This window comes from Maniola jurtina, chromosome 11, assembly GCF_905333055.1.
Source record: "Maniola jurtina chromosome 11, ilManJurt1.1, whole genome shotgun sequence".
Classification (NCBI taxonomy): Eukaryota; Metazoa; Arthropoda; class Insecta; order Lepidoptera; family Nymphalidae; genus Maniola; species Maniola jurtina.
The window spans coordinates 8,925,392-8,942,069 of NC_060039.1; positions in this window are offsets into that span (position 1 = coordinate 8,925,392).

Consider the following 16,678-nt stretch of genomic DNA (forward strand, 5'->3'; position numbering starts at 1 on the left):
AACAAGGTTTTTAAAATTAGTAAGTATATTTCATAAGTTCAGTACTTAGGTAACCTAGATCATGCATTATAATTAAAAGAGTATTCGAAGACTGAAACCTAGAATTTATACCTATACCTAAGGCTTTGTCAGAATACAAATTTAACTGAATGTTTGAGAGTAAGAGAGCAATTTAATAACGAGGGGTACCAAACGAATTGTGGAAGAGTACGGCGTAAGTTAATTACGCTAATGAACAAGCGAAGAAGGTGCGCTCAAAAAAATCTACCCCAAGATCACTCCCAAGTCTTTACTACGATGTTCATCGCGCGGTTCATTAGCGTCTGAACTTTCTGCAGGGCTTACATATCGCCATCATTTTTTAAAAAAAATAACAATTTCATAAAGCATTAGATTTTTTTTCCTAGCCTTATCTAATTAATATACAAATCATGACCGCGTGGAATGGCGCCAAGAAAACTGGCTGCATTTCCGCGCTGGACAGCCACGCTGATCCGTTGCGCAAAAAATGTGTTAACCCTTCTGTCACCTGATGAGGCTATTAATCGCGGTGAAATGTCGCATATTTTTTTTAGATTAACATATTTTTTGTTTACTGCTTTGATGATGAAGGAATAAATCCATCGTGAGTAAACCTGCATGCCTGCGAGAGTTCTCCCTGAAATTCTTAAGGTGTGTGAAGTCTACCAATCTAACGACACTTGAGCAAGGTGGCCAAATCCTTCCCATTCTGAGAGGAGAACCATGCTTAGCAGTGAGCAGGGGATGGGTAATGACGATGATCATTTTTTTTTATACCAAATACAATAACCTTATTTTTCTATAACCCATAATATGTAGTGTCCAGTGTCTCATAATTTTCTCTTTATTCAAACTCAGTATATTAGAATATACCTAGATATTTTTGAGTAATAATAAATAATAGATTAGTACGCAAACTTACGCCTATTTTTATGTAATGATGAATGTTTAATAGCCTAAAATATATGTAATGCGAAATTAACATTAATTAATTAAAAGTACCTAAGTAGTTGGTAATCATTTCTTAAACGTGAAAGTGTTACGCTTTCGACCGTGAAAAGTAGAAATGTTTTAGTTACGTGTAATCCTGTAAGTACTATTATGTATAATATTCTGAGGTGTAACGTGGTTACCTTTATCTTATACATTTAAAAAGCATGAGAACTCATTACCTTGTGTTTATGATTTGTGAATTACGTGTTCATTTGGACAAAAATTGAAGCAATTTTAATGAATTAGGCATATCTACCTATAGTATTGTGCTTTTAATGTATGGTTTAGTTTCACTCTAAATTCACGACTCTGTTTTTAGAAAAATATACTTACGTAGAAAAATAGCACACATGTAATACAACCGTGGGAATAGAGTAGCTCCTTCATTAGTGCGTACCAGTGGCGGCGGGGTCGGTAGAGTTTTAACTATGGAATATTTTTGTCCTTAAACAAAGGAAATGTTGCTTCAAGATGTTTTACACGACTAGAACATTTATTACACCTTAGTAGGTATACTATTATATATACTAAGAGCTAGTAAGGGCGATGGGTGTTGCAAAGCGCAGGTAAGGTTGAGCTTAATACGTGCTTCTGCAGACAAATGTATTACGTCGATTGATTTATTATTTGTTGATCTAGATCTAAAACTAAATCAATCACCGAATTATCTCTTCATTATAATATGCCCGATAATAATAAATATGATAAAATTATGTTTATTCTGAACGTTCTGTCACTTGAAATATCTCTACTTTAGGTCGTTTTTCGAGGCAACTTCGTTCTGAGTCCATAAATCATGTAAAAACAACAAAATTTCAAAACTAACGGTTCAATTATTTCAATGTCGTTTGTTTAAAAATATTGGTTAGTTTTCAAAATAATAACGTAACACCAAACGTTAATTTACGTTGTTAAAACATCGTCCAGCTTTTGAGTATATCGCGCACGCAAATGTTGATTGGAACAGCATGCGTTCATGCTGACATGGAGCTGCCATGCAGAGCGCTCTTAAACAGCGCACACACCGCCGTAGCTCGCGTAGCCAGTAGCTACGCCTGGGCGTGCCGCACGCGCTTTGGCTCAGTTCCGAACACAGATGACTTTTTGTTCGGAAATGGACATGGAAGTGATTGCTTGTGTGTAGCTCCCCTAACTATAAAAGGCTATAACAGACGACTGCAGACGCAACATAACCTTCTCGTAATTGGGTAAAATGCTTTGAATCGTAGCTATTTTCTACGCGATTAAAATCCGGATAAGAGCTGTTCTATTTTCTGTTTCAGTCACATGAGATAAAGTCGCTTGCCAAGTCGATAAATAAAATGGAACAAATCTACGCGGTTTCACTTGTATTTTTCACTTTAAAGTAGGTTACTTTCTGAGCCTCAGACTTGAGGCAAGGCTATTGAAAATATACGATACAAGAAGCAGATACAGTAGTATATCTATATGATTAAAATATATATTATTAAATGTTTTTGATTAGGTATGTTGTCATTCCGTGGATGGCATCCGACTGATTTTTCGTATACTTCCAACTCTCCGACTTATTGAGCAGACACATGGAGATTGGATAGCAAAAGGATAGCAATAAATGATTAGGGTACCATTGAGCGTCTCTGACAATGAATGTGGTAGGTGGACATTGGAAATGGAATGGAAACTCTTTAAATCCAGGCAGGACTGTCGAATTAGGACTTGATTGCTTTGTTTTCAAGAGTACTTTAAAAAAAGCCTTTACCTCAAAAAAGTTTAGTACTTTTAACTTATTTAATTCAACGTCAATAGCACTGTAATGATACCTATTCCCACTTGCGACTCACTGCCAGCTATAATCCGTTCATCAAGGCATGCAAATTGAACCACGTCTCTCATCTGCTCTCAAAAGTGTTTTCTCCTGAAAGCGCATTTTGAATGATTGCTACAGCAAAAATTCGTAACAGGAAAGCGTGGTCTAGTTGCGACAGCGTGTGTCAGTTAATTTTATTAGATATGTTGAAAGTTGGTAACTGCGTGGGTATGAGCGACCGCGTCATCCGATTATAATAATTCCAAAAATAATCAAAATTTAACAATAAAATTCTTCTATAGTGTTAAATTTGTAGACACTTTTCTTATTGTACCTAATATCAATTACACTTTATTAATAGGTCTATTTTTGGTCATAATAGAAAATTATTTAGGTTTTCTAGACCATTGAAGATAACAATTAACAACGCATTATTAGGTACCTATTGTATAGATGTACCTACCTATTGTTATTACAAGGTTAGTGTCCTCGTAGTGTAAATAGTTTTTCTAGCACCAATATTTAGTATGAGTATAGTTAGATGGAAAAGTTAATGACTTAATTAATTTTTCATCACATTTACCAAAGTTTATCTAGACTAGTTGACCTGCCCCGCCTTCGCACACGTGTGCTAATGAAGAGTCTCATGTGTCTCATCCGTTCCGTTGGAACTCATGTATTTTCCGGGATAAAAAGTAGCCTATGTAGTATTAATCCAGGGCATAATCTATATCCATTCCCACCCAAATCCGTCCAGTAGTTTTTGCGTGAAAGAGTAGGTAATAAACATCCATCCATACATACAAACTTTCGTGTTTATAATATTACTAGCTGATGCCCGCAGCTTCGCCCGCGTGGATTGGTCAGATCCCCTGCAGCATCAGGATTGAGGAGTTGGACTCCAAATTTTTTATGAAACAATGTCGCAAAGTTCCTCAATCGATTAAAAAAGAAATGACGCAAATCGGTTCAGAAATCTCGGAGATTTCGGTGTACATAGGTAGAAAAACACAACTCCCTTTTTGAAAGTCGGTTAAAAAAGTAGCCTATGTTACACCCTGGTCAATCCTCTACTTGTCTGTGAAAATCCCGTCAAAATCGGTTCAGCCGTTCCAAAGATTAGACTTTTCAAACAGACAGAGTCACAAACGTGTGATTCAGTGTTAGTATCGTTCAAATAACCATATGAGCTTAATATGAGGTAGTTATTTCGAAATTACAGACAGACACTCCAATTTTATTTATTAGTATAGATATATTAGTAGGATATTAGAGCAATAACGATATAAATTATAAAATCGGAACTAATAAATCTATTAGGTACATTTGTTTTTATAATAGTGTAACCGGTTCGAGAAGGTACCTTTATAATAACACAAAAGCTTGTTTCCTTCGGCAAATGGATGAAATAATATTGTAAGAACACGTAGACGCAGAAAGTTTCATCAAGCATCAATAGTTGTCGAACAAAGACGGATAAGTTGGAGGCGAATGGCGGACTCGATCTGCGTTCGAATTCGAATCGGGAGCGAACGAGATTTCGCTTTGTTCGTAAACAATGCGCGACGGACAACGACAAGGCTCTCTCTATGAAACTTATTTCAAAAATGTCACCGAAGTCGCCGTCCATTCTGTGCGAACTTGTGGACATTATTACCTACTCGCGCTATGGAAAATAATAGGGATATTTACAACTAGGTAATACAATTAGCTTGCCAACCTGTACTTGGCCAGCGTGTAAGGCTATGGGCCTATGGCCAAATCTCTCTCATTTCGAGAAGAGACCCTTGCATCGCCCAGAAGCGGGCGGTTAAAGTCGCCGAACGAAAGAGACGCGTTTTTTTTATTATTTCAAGATCGAAGCCGTCAGATGCATTCAATGAGCTACGAACAAGCATCCTTATTACTTTTACCAGAGTGAATTACACTTACTGCTTCAGGTAGGTACCTAGGCACGTTTAAAATCCAATATAACGTTGATGCAAAGTTTACTTTGCGGCACCAAGTCACGTGCAAGGATATTTAAGTATCTAAAGCTCGGCGCAAACGGTCCATTTGCTACAGCCTCACGAGGATCTTTACTCATGTGCTCACGTGGCCGGTGGTGGCGGTGGATGCGATCTGAAGTTTTGCACAGATGTTTCTAATAAATTCTAAACCTTTAAGTATCAATAATCTACTATGTAGATAGTAATGTTCCTCTTATACCCGACTGCGGCAAAGCCAAAAGGAAGGGTCATGATTTTAGCAGTCTATGTTTGTGTATATGTATGTATGTATGTATGTATGTTTGTATCCAGATTCTGTGTGTTGGAACACACGGTGGACCGTAGCGCCTAAATTACTGGGCCGATTTTGATGAATGAGGTGTCAATCGATTCGTTGTAAAGTGCCGGGTGACATAGGCTATATTTAATACGGAAAAAAATGACGTAGCGGATGTTACATCAAGAAAGGTGAGGAGTCTCCAAAATTATTTTTTGGTATTTGTATCGAGTGGGATGTTAAATGAAAGAGAAGACAATTCTGAGTTCATGAATGTAAATGTACTACAACATTAAAATATACCAAGCGATAGAAAAACAATTTTACAGTCGGGTTTTAGTTTTCAACTTTTTAGCATTTTGCTATAAGTAGAGCTTTATAAACGACTAGGTATTCTAGTTTACTATACCTAACTACAATCACAGAAACTTTATGAATAGAGCTTAATAGAATAAAATGAGTTTCGCCTCGCAGGTACCTAACTCCTGATTAAAGCTTTTATCAGTGGACTGAGTAACTGTCGAGGTCAGGATGGATTTATTGTAAAAGTTGGCTGTTCACTGAGGTTAGTGATTCAAGCCCGCACACTTTACTCGAATAATTGTCTACGTGATCGGAATTGGGTGCCGCGCTAGCTTTAATAAGATCAGATAAAGAGTTCAGAGCTTTACGTCTCTTGGTAGTGACGTAGCGTGCAGGTTCCGTGCCAAAAATGTAGAACCAACCAAAGAGTAAGCACCTATCAACTTTCTGAAAACTCTGTATCATAGGTATGTTTGCTAGACCCTGATCCCTTTCCATTCATAACATATCTACTATAACAGTAGGAGATTTTCAGGATAACGATGCGGTGGGCTTCCTGCAGATTGTACGGGAGCTGTGGCTGTGGGCTCGACCGTAGCAATAGGGAAATTTCCCAACCGAGCGGTGTTGTGCTCGGTAGCGCCAGCTGGGCCGACGGTTAGACGTTGACTCTTCTATATATAGTGCAATTTGGTAAACGCTCTGTCAATGTGATTGAAAGTTGCGTGTTTTCTCCTTGTATTCCAATTAGGCTACCCGTGCTGCCATCTAGGCGTAGGTCGTGAGTTATCAGGCTGGGGTTCGTGTTTCGAGCGTTGTTGATTGATTGAGTTTTAGAAGCGACATCTTCTGGCGAATGTGGCAACCGCTACATCACTCCCCTCTGAGACGACGTCGTGGTGTGAAGTATCGAGGAGAGGTGGCGTTATTGTGCATCCAAGGGGAATGGCGCCTGGCTTAGTCATCCAGAGAAGTGGCGTTGTATGCTGACATCTGCTGGTGGAGTGCAGACCCATTATGCCCTGATGTGCGATGACGCTTGCTGCGCTGCGCCGTGCGATCCCAAGGGTGTTGCGGTGTGTGCGCGATGCGTCCCTTGACCGCGTTGGTGTGCGCCGTGCGTCAGTGTGCGGTGTGCGTCCACTTTTTTGGTCACGTCGGCTGTTGCGGTGGTGTGTGACCACGCTGAGTTGGTTGCGGTGATGTGTGATCCGTCTTCGATCACGTCGGCTGCTTGTAGTGGTGTGTGTGACCACGCTTGAGTCGGTTGCAGTGTGCGATCCGTCTTCGATCACGTCGGGGTCACCAATGTACGGGAGCTGTGGCTGTGGGCTCGACCGTAGCAATAGGGAAATTTCCCAACCGAGCGGTGTTGTGCTCGGTAGCGCCAGCTGGGCCGACGGTTAGACGTTGACTCTTCTATATATAGTGCAATTTGGTAAACGCTCTGTCAATGTGATTGAAAGTTGCGTGTTTTCTCCTTGTATTCCAATTAGGCTACCCGTGCTGCCATCTAGGCGTAGGTCGTGAGTTATCAGGCTGGGGTTCGTGTTTCGAGCGTTGTTGATTGATTGAGTTTTAGAAGCGACATCTTCTGGCGAATGTGGCAACCGCTACAAGATACTTGCGCATACGACTTAACTAAGAAAATAAGATTTCAAGATTTATAGGTAATAATATGTACCTATTAAGTAAGTAATTCATATAATTATGTTAACATAATAACACAGGCACACATAAAACTTTTTGACCGTTTTTGTCTATAGGTACACTTTAATAAAGTATGCGTACATGAGAACTGCAGTCTCAAAAATCAGTGCTTTTAGACCTTATAAATATAAACATTTAATATCAGTGTTATAAAGAAAATGTTTGCGAGCGGAAGCAGCCGTACAGGATATTAAACTTTGCCTCAGCAAACACAACTTCATAAAAATACCGAGAATACCCCATAAATAACGTATTATTTCATTTTATGCCATTTGTTGGCAAAATAACTTTCCTCATCAATTAAATTAATTGTAAAAAACATTAATAGAATCTAGCTTTTCATTTCGTGTCTTGGCTTTTAACCGTTTAAAAGTTCCCTCGCTAGGAGTCAACCTTGAGTTCAGTAACCATTTTATGGTGACACCTAGAATGGGTTACCATAATTGAATACATCTACAACATTTCATGTCTGTGCTGTTAATTATTGAGGAGTTCTCTAGTCAGGTCCTAAACCCGAATGCAGCAACCATGTTATGGTATAACTGAAAGCCCGCTATCGTAATAAAATGCGTGTCTGCAATAAATCAATGCTGAATTATTGACTAAATTCAGCGACGCTTCGACTTCTACTTGACAGCGTGTTAATTCTCGCCATACATAATAATTTTAGACACTCCATGACAGCCTAATAGACTACTGGTAAGCCCTTCAAGCTTAAAATCTTGCCAACAGTATAATATTACTATTGTAATAGAAACTTACCTACATGTGAATCTTTTGCTACCTTGTGATGTCCATGGCTCGAAACTTCGTCTGCGTGATTTAGTTTGTTTTTAACCCCCGACCCAAAAAAGGGGTGTTAAAAGTTTGACGTGTGTATCTGTGTATCTGTCTGTGGCATCGTAGCTCCTAAACGAATGAATCGATTTTAATTTAGTTTTTTTTTGTTTGAAAGGTGGCTTGATCGAGAGTGTTCTTAGCTATAATCGAAGAAAATCGGTTCAGCCGTTTGAAAGTTATCAGCTCTTTTCTAGTTTTCTTATAGAGGATTTGTGTTGGGAGTTTTATAAATTTTGAGTTATTCGTCAAAATAGGAACATATATGGGCCGTGAAACGGTAACAGAAAGACAGAAAAACAAAAATAAATATTAGTATGGATTATGTTGCATGCAAAACTAATGTAAATAATGATATTCTTTATTATAAAAATACTATGCATATTAAAATTGTAAACTATTTTCATTTGCAGATAAGGAATATTTACGTGTCGCAGTCTAGGATAGCAGCGCTACTTTTTACTAGTAGTTAGTAATGAATAAAATTTTTCATTAAAGAAATATTTCCAAGTGAATCTAGTGATAGGTGTTTAGTTTTTTTTCATTTTTTTACTAAACGATGCCCGCGACTTCGTCCGCATGGACCTAGGTTCTTTCCCGTGGGAACTCTTTGTTTTCAATGATAAAAAGTAGTCAGTGTCTTTTTTATGTCTTTAATCCATGAGAAAAAAATCACGTAAATCCGTTTTAATACGTGATTGAAGCACATGCCATCACTCAGAAACCGTTTGTTTTCTCGGGATAAAAATATGTATTTCACCCTCTAGATATTTAACTATAAGAAAGCATGCAAAAAATCACGTCGACCGATAAATCAAGAAAAACAACGTTGCATACATCCTTCCTAAATATTTATTAGGTATGTATTTATAAAGATTTATCAGCCGCTATATCTACCGAGATCGCTAGGCGCAAAAAGAATTTATAGAACCTATTTACGGCATAATTTCTATATAAGACGCATATAATATAAATAATCAGTCATATAAACTAATCAGAATTGAAAGATGGCAACCCTTGGGTATTTGGGGAGGACAGCAGTTCTGTATTAAAAGAAAAGAATAACCAAAAACTACTCAAATCAAAGTATGAGTACCTATAATGCTGACGTAATCTCAAAATAATATTTTCGCTATATCTAGTGATATTTAATTTAGTTTTATTTAAATGTAATATTTTTATTACAAACGCAAAAAGGGCCAAAATGTTGTGGTTGATTTATTTACTTTCTTCCTTAGAAATCTGAATCAAATAATGAATACACTATGAATAGGTGAAGTTAGATAATTAACCGACCGATTAATATTCCATTAATCGGTCCAGTATATTGTGCGGAATGAAATAGATAAACTTACCTACAATAAAAGATGTTCAACTACTAAATTCCATTCATTTTGTTTCACATTTTGCGCAGTTACGTAATGAAAAGACGTTTAATTTGGCTGCGTTACGCACTGGTGAGCACTGATATTGACATGTGGAAACTCTTTGTTCTTTGGGAATGTAATCTAGGGGGCAATAAAAGCTGCCAGCCTAAAGCGAGCTTATAAGGGGGATAGAGCGATGCAGGTTTTATTTATTCCTTAGAATGAGTAGGTACCGTACTATATGCAGGTACTTTGATCAGTTTAAGGTTAAACTTTACTTGTGAATGTGATACACAACAATAGATATTATGTAAGTCTGTCAGTGCTACTTGAAATTTACGGGTTGCAAAGGAAATACAGTTTCCCTAGCGCATTCCCAAGTGTTCCCATTTGAATATTAACCAATCAAACTCAATGAATGTTTGTCAATACGGGTACATTCTAGAAACAAATACCTACCTGTGTGTGTTCAATTCAAATATTTTTACTGGAATCTGTAAAACGCACACAGATTCCAGTAAAAATATTTGAATTGAATTTAAATATATATGTAATTCTTTGACCTCGTGTAATTTAATACAAAAAAATCATTGGTTTGAATTATTGGTTAGTATTCAATTAATGAGAGCCAAAGTAGGTTTTTTGGAGCGCACTATGCTAACACGTGTTGAGTATGGCGTTCTGCCGTGCAGTTTCCATCTCTCCGCGCTGCGTCGCGAGGTGTGGCTGTTTTAGGTTTAACCTAGCGACATGCTAAAAAAATTCAGACTGACTATAATTATTATGCTGTTAGTATTAAGTTAATAGGGATTAATTTCAACATAGGTACTTACTAAATTAAAATTTTGGGAAAAGTTTGCCGCTCGAACTGTAGAACTTGCAGTTACATTTTACGACTCTCCTATTCGCGCCAATTTGAATAAAGCTTATCTCTTTAGCTGGGAATTAGAGCCTTTAATAACAATAAAAATGCAATAACAAGTCTTTCATGATTGGCAAAGTTACGAGCGGGAAGTTTATTGGATCCGTAAATAGCACTTCCGTCACAATTAGCAGAACAAACAATCGCAAACAAAGGGACTGGCTGGAAGGAATTAAGAGACACATTTAATTCCGGGACTTATTGCGCGGGATTCAGTAAAAGGGAATTTAGAAATAAACGCCCATTGCGTGTGTAGAGCATAGGCAGATCGGCGACATTTTTTTTTTAATTTATAGACTAGCGCTTGGCTGCAATTAGAATTACAGGAAAGTGATGATGCAGCCTAAAATGAAGCGCGCTTGCCTACAAGATTCCTATTCTTGACTTAAAGGTATCCATATTAAAATTGGATGGGAAAACAGGTGCTGGAACGGCGTTCCATATCCTACCGGTTTGCAATAGAAACGAGGAGGCAAATCGCTACGTACGGGACCGTGGAATTTCTGTGCAGAACTTTGTTAGGCCTTGCGGTATAGAAAGGTCAGGTGGACCCAGGTCAAAAAGTTGTTGGGCACACTTTCAGAAATATATTCTGTAGAAATTAGAATACAGATAGGCATTACTGAATAATAATTATGTAAGTAGTAGGTAATTTTCTGAACAGTCAACCGATAAACGTCCACAGCTGGACATAGGTGTCTTGTAGGGACTTCCACAAGTCTTCCGCCAGAGTCCAGCGGTTCCATGCGACTCCATTGACGTCGTCTGGTCACCTAGCTTCAACACTAGCTTCAGCAAAGGTTGCCTGGTAGAGATTGCTCTAAGCAATAAGGCCGCCTTTGCACATATGTAATTGTTTTTTTTCTGTTTTCTTCCTTTTTATGTTATTGTGTGCAATAAAGATTTTTCTTCTATCTAGGGGGGTTGGGGGTTGGGGGGGGGGGGGGGGGGGGGGGGGGTTGGGGGGGGTTTCCAACGCTGCTCTTTCCGGTGTGATGTTGCCATTCCAGCACTTTGGGACCCCAACGTCTATCGGTTTTTTGAACTATGTGCCATGCCATGTCGATGTATAGGTACTTTGAGCAGCCATCATCATAATCATACCACCCAGCACTGGCTCACTACTGAGAACGGGTATAATCTCATAAGGTTCTCAAAGGTGTGTGAAGTCTGCAAATCCGCACTTAGCTAATGAAGTAGCCCACCTGTGCCAAACTCCTCATTCTGAGAGGGAGATGGCCATGCTCTGGTGCTCTGAACAGTAAACATACCTACCATAATTTTTAATTTCGTATTCCCAGAAAAACTCCGATTACATTGCGCCTCGTATATTTTATCAGACATCCGCATTGCATTCCACGAAGCGTCGTGAATTATTTGCTGCAGGGCCGCGGTATAAAGTTATACTGTATCAGGCAATGGAAAATTCCTCACTATTTACGATTTCATATTGTGGGTGAAGTCTGTTACACGCACAAACGTGGAAGAAAATTAATTATAGCTTGTAAGTACTTAGTTGTAACAATATTTTCTACCTTCATCGGCTTCATCCAGGCATGGAGTTTCGACGTGAATTTATTTACTTTACTAGGTTCTTTGCCCATAGAACCTCATATTCAATAGTATAGACTAACTAAGTATGGATATACTATTTAAGCGTCAGTCAGAAAAAGCAAGTAACCTAACAATATACTTATGTTTTTTTAAGAATATTAGCCATGTTAATCATGACTAATGATCTCCTCTCCCCTCCAACTAAGCACAAAGCTGTATTAGGAGTAGGTACGACAATAGTAATGTATAACAAATGTTTTAAATGAAATAAAAATTGCATTGAAACAGTTATTTTACTAACTAATAGTTACTGTTTACAATAATAAAGCTTATTTTTTTATAATATTTAAAAGTAGATAAATACGTTTATATTTTATTGTTATGTCTAAACCAGCCTACTGTTTCGCCGGCGGTCTCCATTGTAATAGATGCCTTTTCTTGCGTTGGCAAGCGGCCAGCGTTGTTATTTTCGCCAACCCCGCTTATAATACAGCAACACATTACGACGAGTCGCCTGAAACATCCACATTTACTTTGATCGCGATATGCAAAGATCTAGCGACAAGGGGATACTTTGTACAGACTGGTGCGCTGGAAACCGTTTTTATGGATATGTTTCTGACTATCTTTGTCAAGTACGTACCTACGAGTATACATAATACTCGTGGTTAGACAGATATCATAATATTATGAGGAGCTGGCGAACTAAACGGTCTAATTACACTTCTGATCAAAATACTTTTTTTTAAATGATTCGTAAGTTTTTGAAACCTGAACTCATTTTCGGGTAAAATGGCCTAAAACTGTGCTAAAACTGTTTTTTTTGTTTCTCATTTTTTAATGAAAGTTAAAATAACACAGTCAATCTCCACGTAGACTAACCAACTATACAGAAGATAATTACCTATCTATGTAGTGATGTATAATCAGGTCAACATATTTCGAGTCAGTTTGGATTAGTGGGAGGCCCCTAAAAACCCAAAAATTATTTTTTTACAAAAATGACCGTAAAAAAATTGGAGGCTTCATTCAGTAATGTCGCTCTGGGCTTCCAATGGTCTTTGTCATCGATGTATAGTGTTAGTCCAGTAGTTGACGAACGAGACAGTTGAAAGCCGTTAACAAAACCTCGAATAGGCACTCCGGACGGCGGCTAAAAGTAAATTAAATAAAAATAAATTACCCCAGTGTTAGTAGTTCTCTAAAACAGTCGAAATTAATATTTCAATTCGCGACAGTCCGGAGCAGCGCGGCCGCTGGCGCCGCGCCACTCGGCTGCGGCGACACTCTCAACACATTGCCCAGATTTATTTCACAACAAAACGATTTTATTTCGACCAATGTACTAGCACTATCTGCCATAATTTATTAGAACATCTTTGTGCATTTTACTTAAATGGAAATTAAGTCGCATTTCCATTCTACAATATTGTATTACTCCTTCAATTTGATTTCAGTGTTATGGTGCGTTTAAAAAATTAAATAATGCTTAGAGGTGAAGAATAACGTCATGAGAAAACTTGCTTGCCTGAAAGTTTTGCATAACTTTCTCAAAGGTGTGTGAAATCTGCCAATCCGCACTTGGCCGACTTTGGCCCTTCTCATTGTTAGAGAAGATCCACGCTCAGTAGAGGGCTGACGATGGATTGATGATGATGATTATGACTAGTGAGGTATCATGCAGTTGCATGCAACTTGTATGCAAGATACCTCACTTTGTAGTGGAAACGTAAACTTGTACACACAAATATTGCAAAAACCAAAGTCTAAGAGCATTACCAGAGCAGAGCATTAAGAGTGTTACCAGTGATCCGAAATGTGGACGCTAACACGGACCTCATAAAAAAATCCAAATCACTCAGCTGGTGACGGAGAAAGCTATATGTTTGGAGTTTCTCTCTATTAAATCTGAAATGAGGATATTCGTAGAAGAGCCAGAGTAACCGACATAGGTCAATGAGTTGCGAAGCTGAAATGGCAATTGGCATAGAGCACATATCTACCTACCTATCTACTTCGAAGAACCGACAGATGTTAGGGTCTCAAGGTGCTAAAATGACGATCTCGCACCGGAATGAAGCGTTGGCAGACTGTCCAATAGGTGAACAGACGACATCCAAAGTGTTGCAGGAAGCCGCTGGATTCGGGCCGTGTAAGACCATGGCGTGCAAAAGTCCCTACAAGTCCAGCTATGGCCGTCTATCGGTTGACGAAGATGATGATTAAGTTTATATTATGTAACTGTTGGTTGCATGTTTAAAACGTAACTATCGCTTGGAGTGTAAGTGTTATAAAACTGACGAGCAAATCAGCATGCAAACTCTGAAACAAGCAGTTGCGTGCAAGTAAAACCTTGCCTGCGAGTTGCAAGCTCTGGCGAACATGTTTCTAATAAAATACAAGTAGGTACATTGCATACAAATGTGACGTCACACCTGCACGCAAGAAATTAAACAAGCCGCAATTTACAAAATAAAAATACGACTGCCCTTCCAAAAGACTAAATCAAAAGCAATATTGTTTACAGTTTTCAGATATTTTGTAAAAAAAATTCAAAAACCTATAACCAGTGCTACTCGGGATGATGTTAGGTTCTAACGATTTACTAGATCCTCCTCAGATATCCAAATCTGTTCTGCATTTAGAAGTTATGGTGGTATAAAGAAACTCACATACATACTTTACATTCATACATACATACATACGTATACATACATACATACTGTATACCTACGCTACGTCCTACATGAACCCTGAAAATATTACACTCCTTTTTATGGGCAGTCGTGAAGTAATGGAAACACGACTAAAGACAGTAGGTACCTACCTACGAGTCGGGAGGTAAATTGCTAATTACATACATCGATGTCAGGTTTAGCCATTGCGGCTCGAGTAGGCACTTTATATTTCCTCTTCATTCAATGGGTTTTAACACCCATTTTATATGATAAATAAAGAAAATAAGACTTAATACTTTGACGTAAGATTTTTTACACCTTCATTACTTGTTTAACTCTACCATGCTACCATGATCCACTCTAGCCACCATGATCCAAACTTCATAGTCGCTGATCGTTCCTCCCTGTGTTGGGGATAGTACGCAAAGAAACTTTAAGCTTTTATAAAATAACGGAGGTCTAGCACTCGCTGGCTCTTAGTCCGCTACGTATGAGTATTTATTTTATATTATACACACAGCATGATTACAGTAATGAAGTTAGTTACCTAGTCTAAATTGTCAAGTGCTACTTCCGTACTAATATTATAAATGTGAAATTGTCTGTTAGTTTGTCTGCTAGCTTTTTACGGTCCCATCCGTACGAGTACAGAGATAGCTCAAATCCCGGGGATGGATATGAACACAATATTCTACTTTTTATCCCGGAAATTCAAAGTTCCCACGGGATTCTTAAAACTCAAATCTAAGTGGACAAAGTCACGGACGTCATCTAGTATCTACCTTATTAAATCTGAATCTGTATAAGGATCTGCGGAAATACCCTACGGGTGAATTTTAGGGAAAGATTTTGACCAAAGGAAAAGCCATGGTAAAGGTAGGTACCTAAATGTATTAAAGTGATGAAAATTCACCAGCGTGAGTCTTAAAATCTGTCGCATTGAAACCGTAAACAAGATCCTTAATTAATTAGAATGACAAGATAAACAAATACCTACGTGCTCGTTTTCATTACGCTCCCGCGTATTTTGGCTGAGGAACTCGCGAACCAGAATTATTTAATTGGTTTTAGACTGCGATCACTGCCGAATTTTTAGACGACTGCTCCCAAAAAGGGGGTGTAATGTTTTCAAAGTTCATGTTCCAATGTATGCGAGTTTATTGTACCATATCTTCTGAATGTCTGAACAGATTTGGATGTAAGGGTATCGTCAAAATCACAGGTTACAAGTGTAAATTAAAAAAAAAACACCCCCGACAAGTGAAGGTTACAGTAACTAGAAAAGAGCTGATAACTTTCAAACGGCTGAACCGATTTTCTTGGATTATAGCTAAGAACACTTTCGATCAAGCCACCTTTCAAACAAAAAAAACTAAATAAAAATCGATTCATTAGTTTAGGAGCTACGATGCCACAGACAGATACACAGATACACACGTCAAACTTATAACACCCCTCTTTTTGGGTCGGGGGTTAAAATCCTTAGATACGTCATCCCGTATTGACGTTACAACACTACATAGGTACTACATATATTTATAGGTACCTACTTATAGTATGCTATGCTTATGGTCTACGCGGAATTTGGAATGTCTGGAAGGCTGCGTGGCCGAGTTGCATTGTATGATGATATAATTAAACCACTTTGTCGTGAACTCTCTCAAATATTATGAGATCAAATTGTATGTAGGTAGGTAGATATACCTACATTATAGGTATACAGTATCAGATCAGGGAGTCCGGGGTTCGATCCTGGTTACGCACCTCTAACTTTTCAGAGTTATATGCGTTTTAAGCTTTTTTCAAAATACCTATCCCTGGTTTTAACGATGAAGAAACACATCGCGAGGAAACCTGCATGCCTAAGCGATCTCCATAATTTTCTGGGTGTGTAGTGTGTGATGTCTGCCAACACACACTTTTTGATTAATTACCTACTATCCGGAATAAAAGGTAGTCTTGTCCATGTTGTATCTCGGTATCAAATTTTATCAAAATCAGTTTAACAGATGGGCTGTGAAAACGTAGCAGACAGAAGACACAGAGCAGACACTTTTGCATTTATAATATTAGTGTACGGATATGGAGAATGGTATGATCAAAGAGTTCGTGGGAAATGCCGAGTTGCAAGATGAAATAAGTTTACGTTATCTTAGCAGGCAAAGTAAACCTACCAGCATGAACGTAGTGGTTTCACAATTTGTAAATAGATGGAATGCAGTACCTAATCAATAATAAT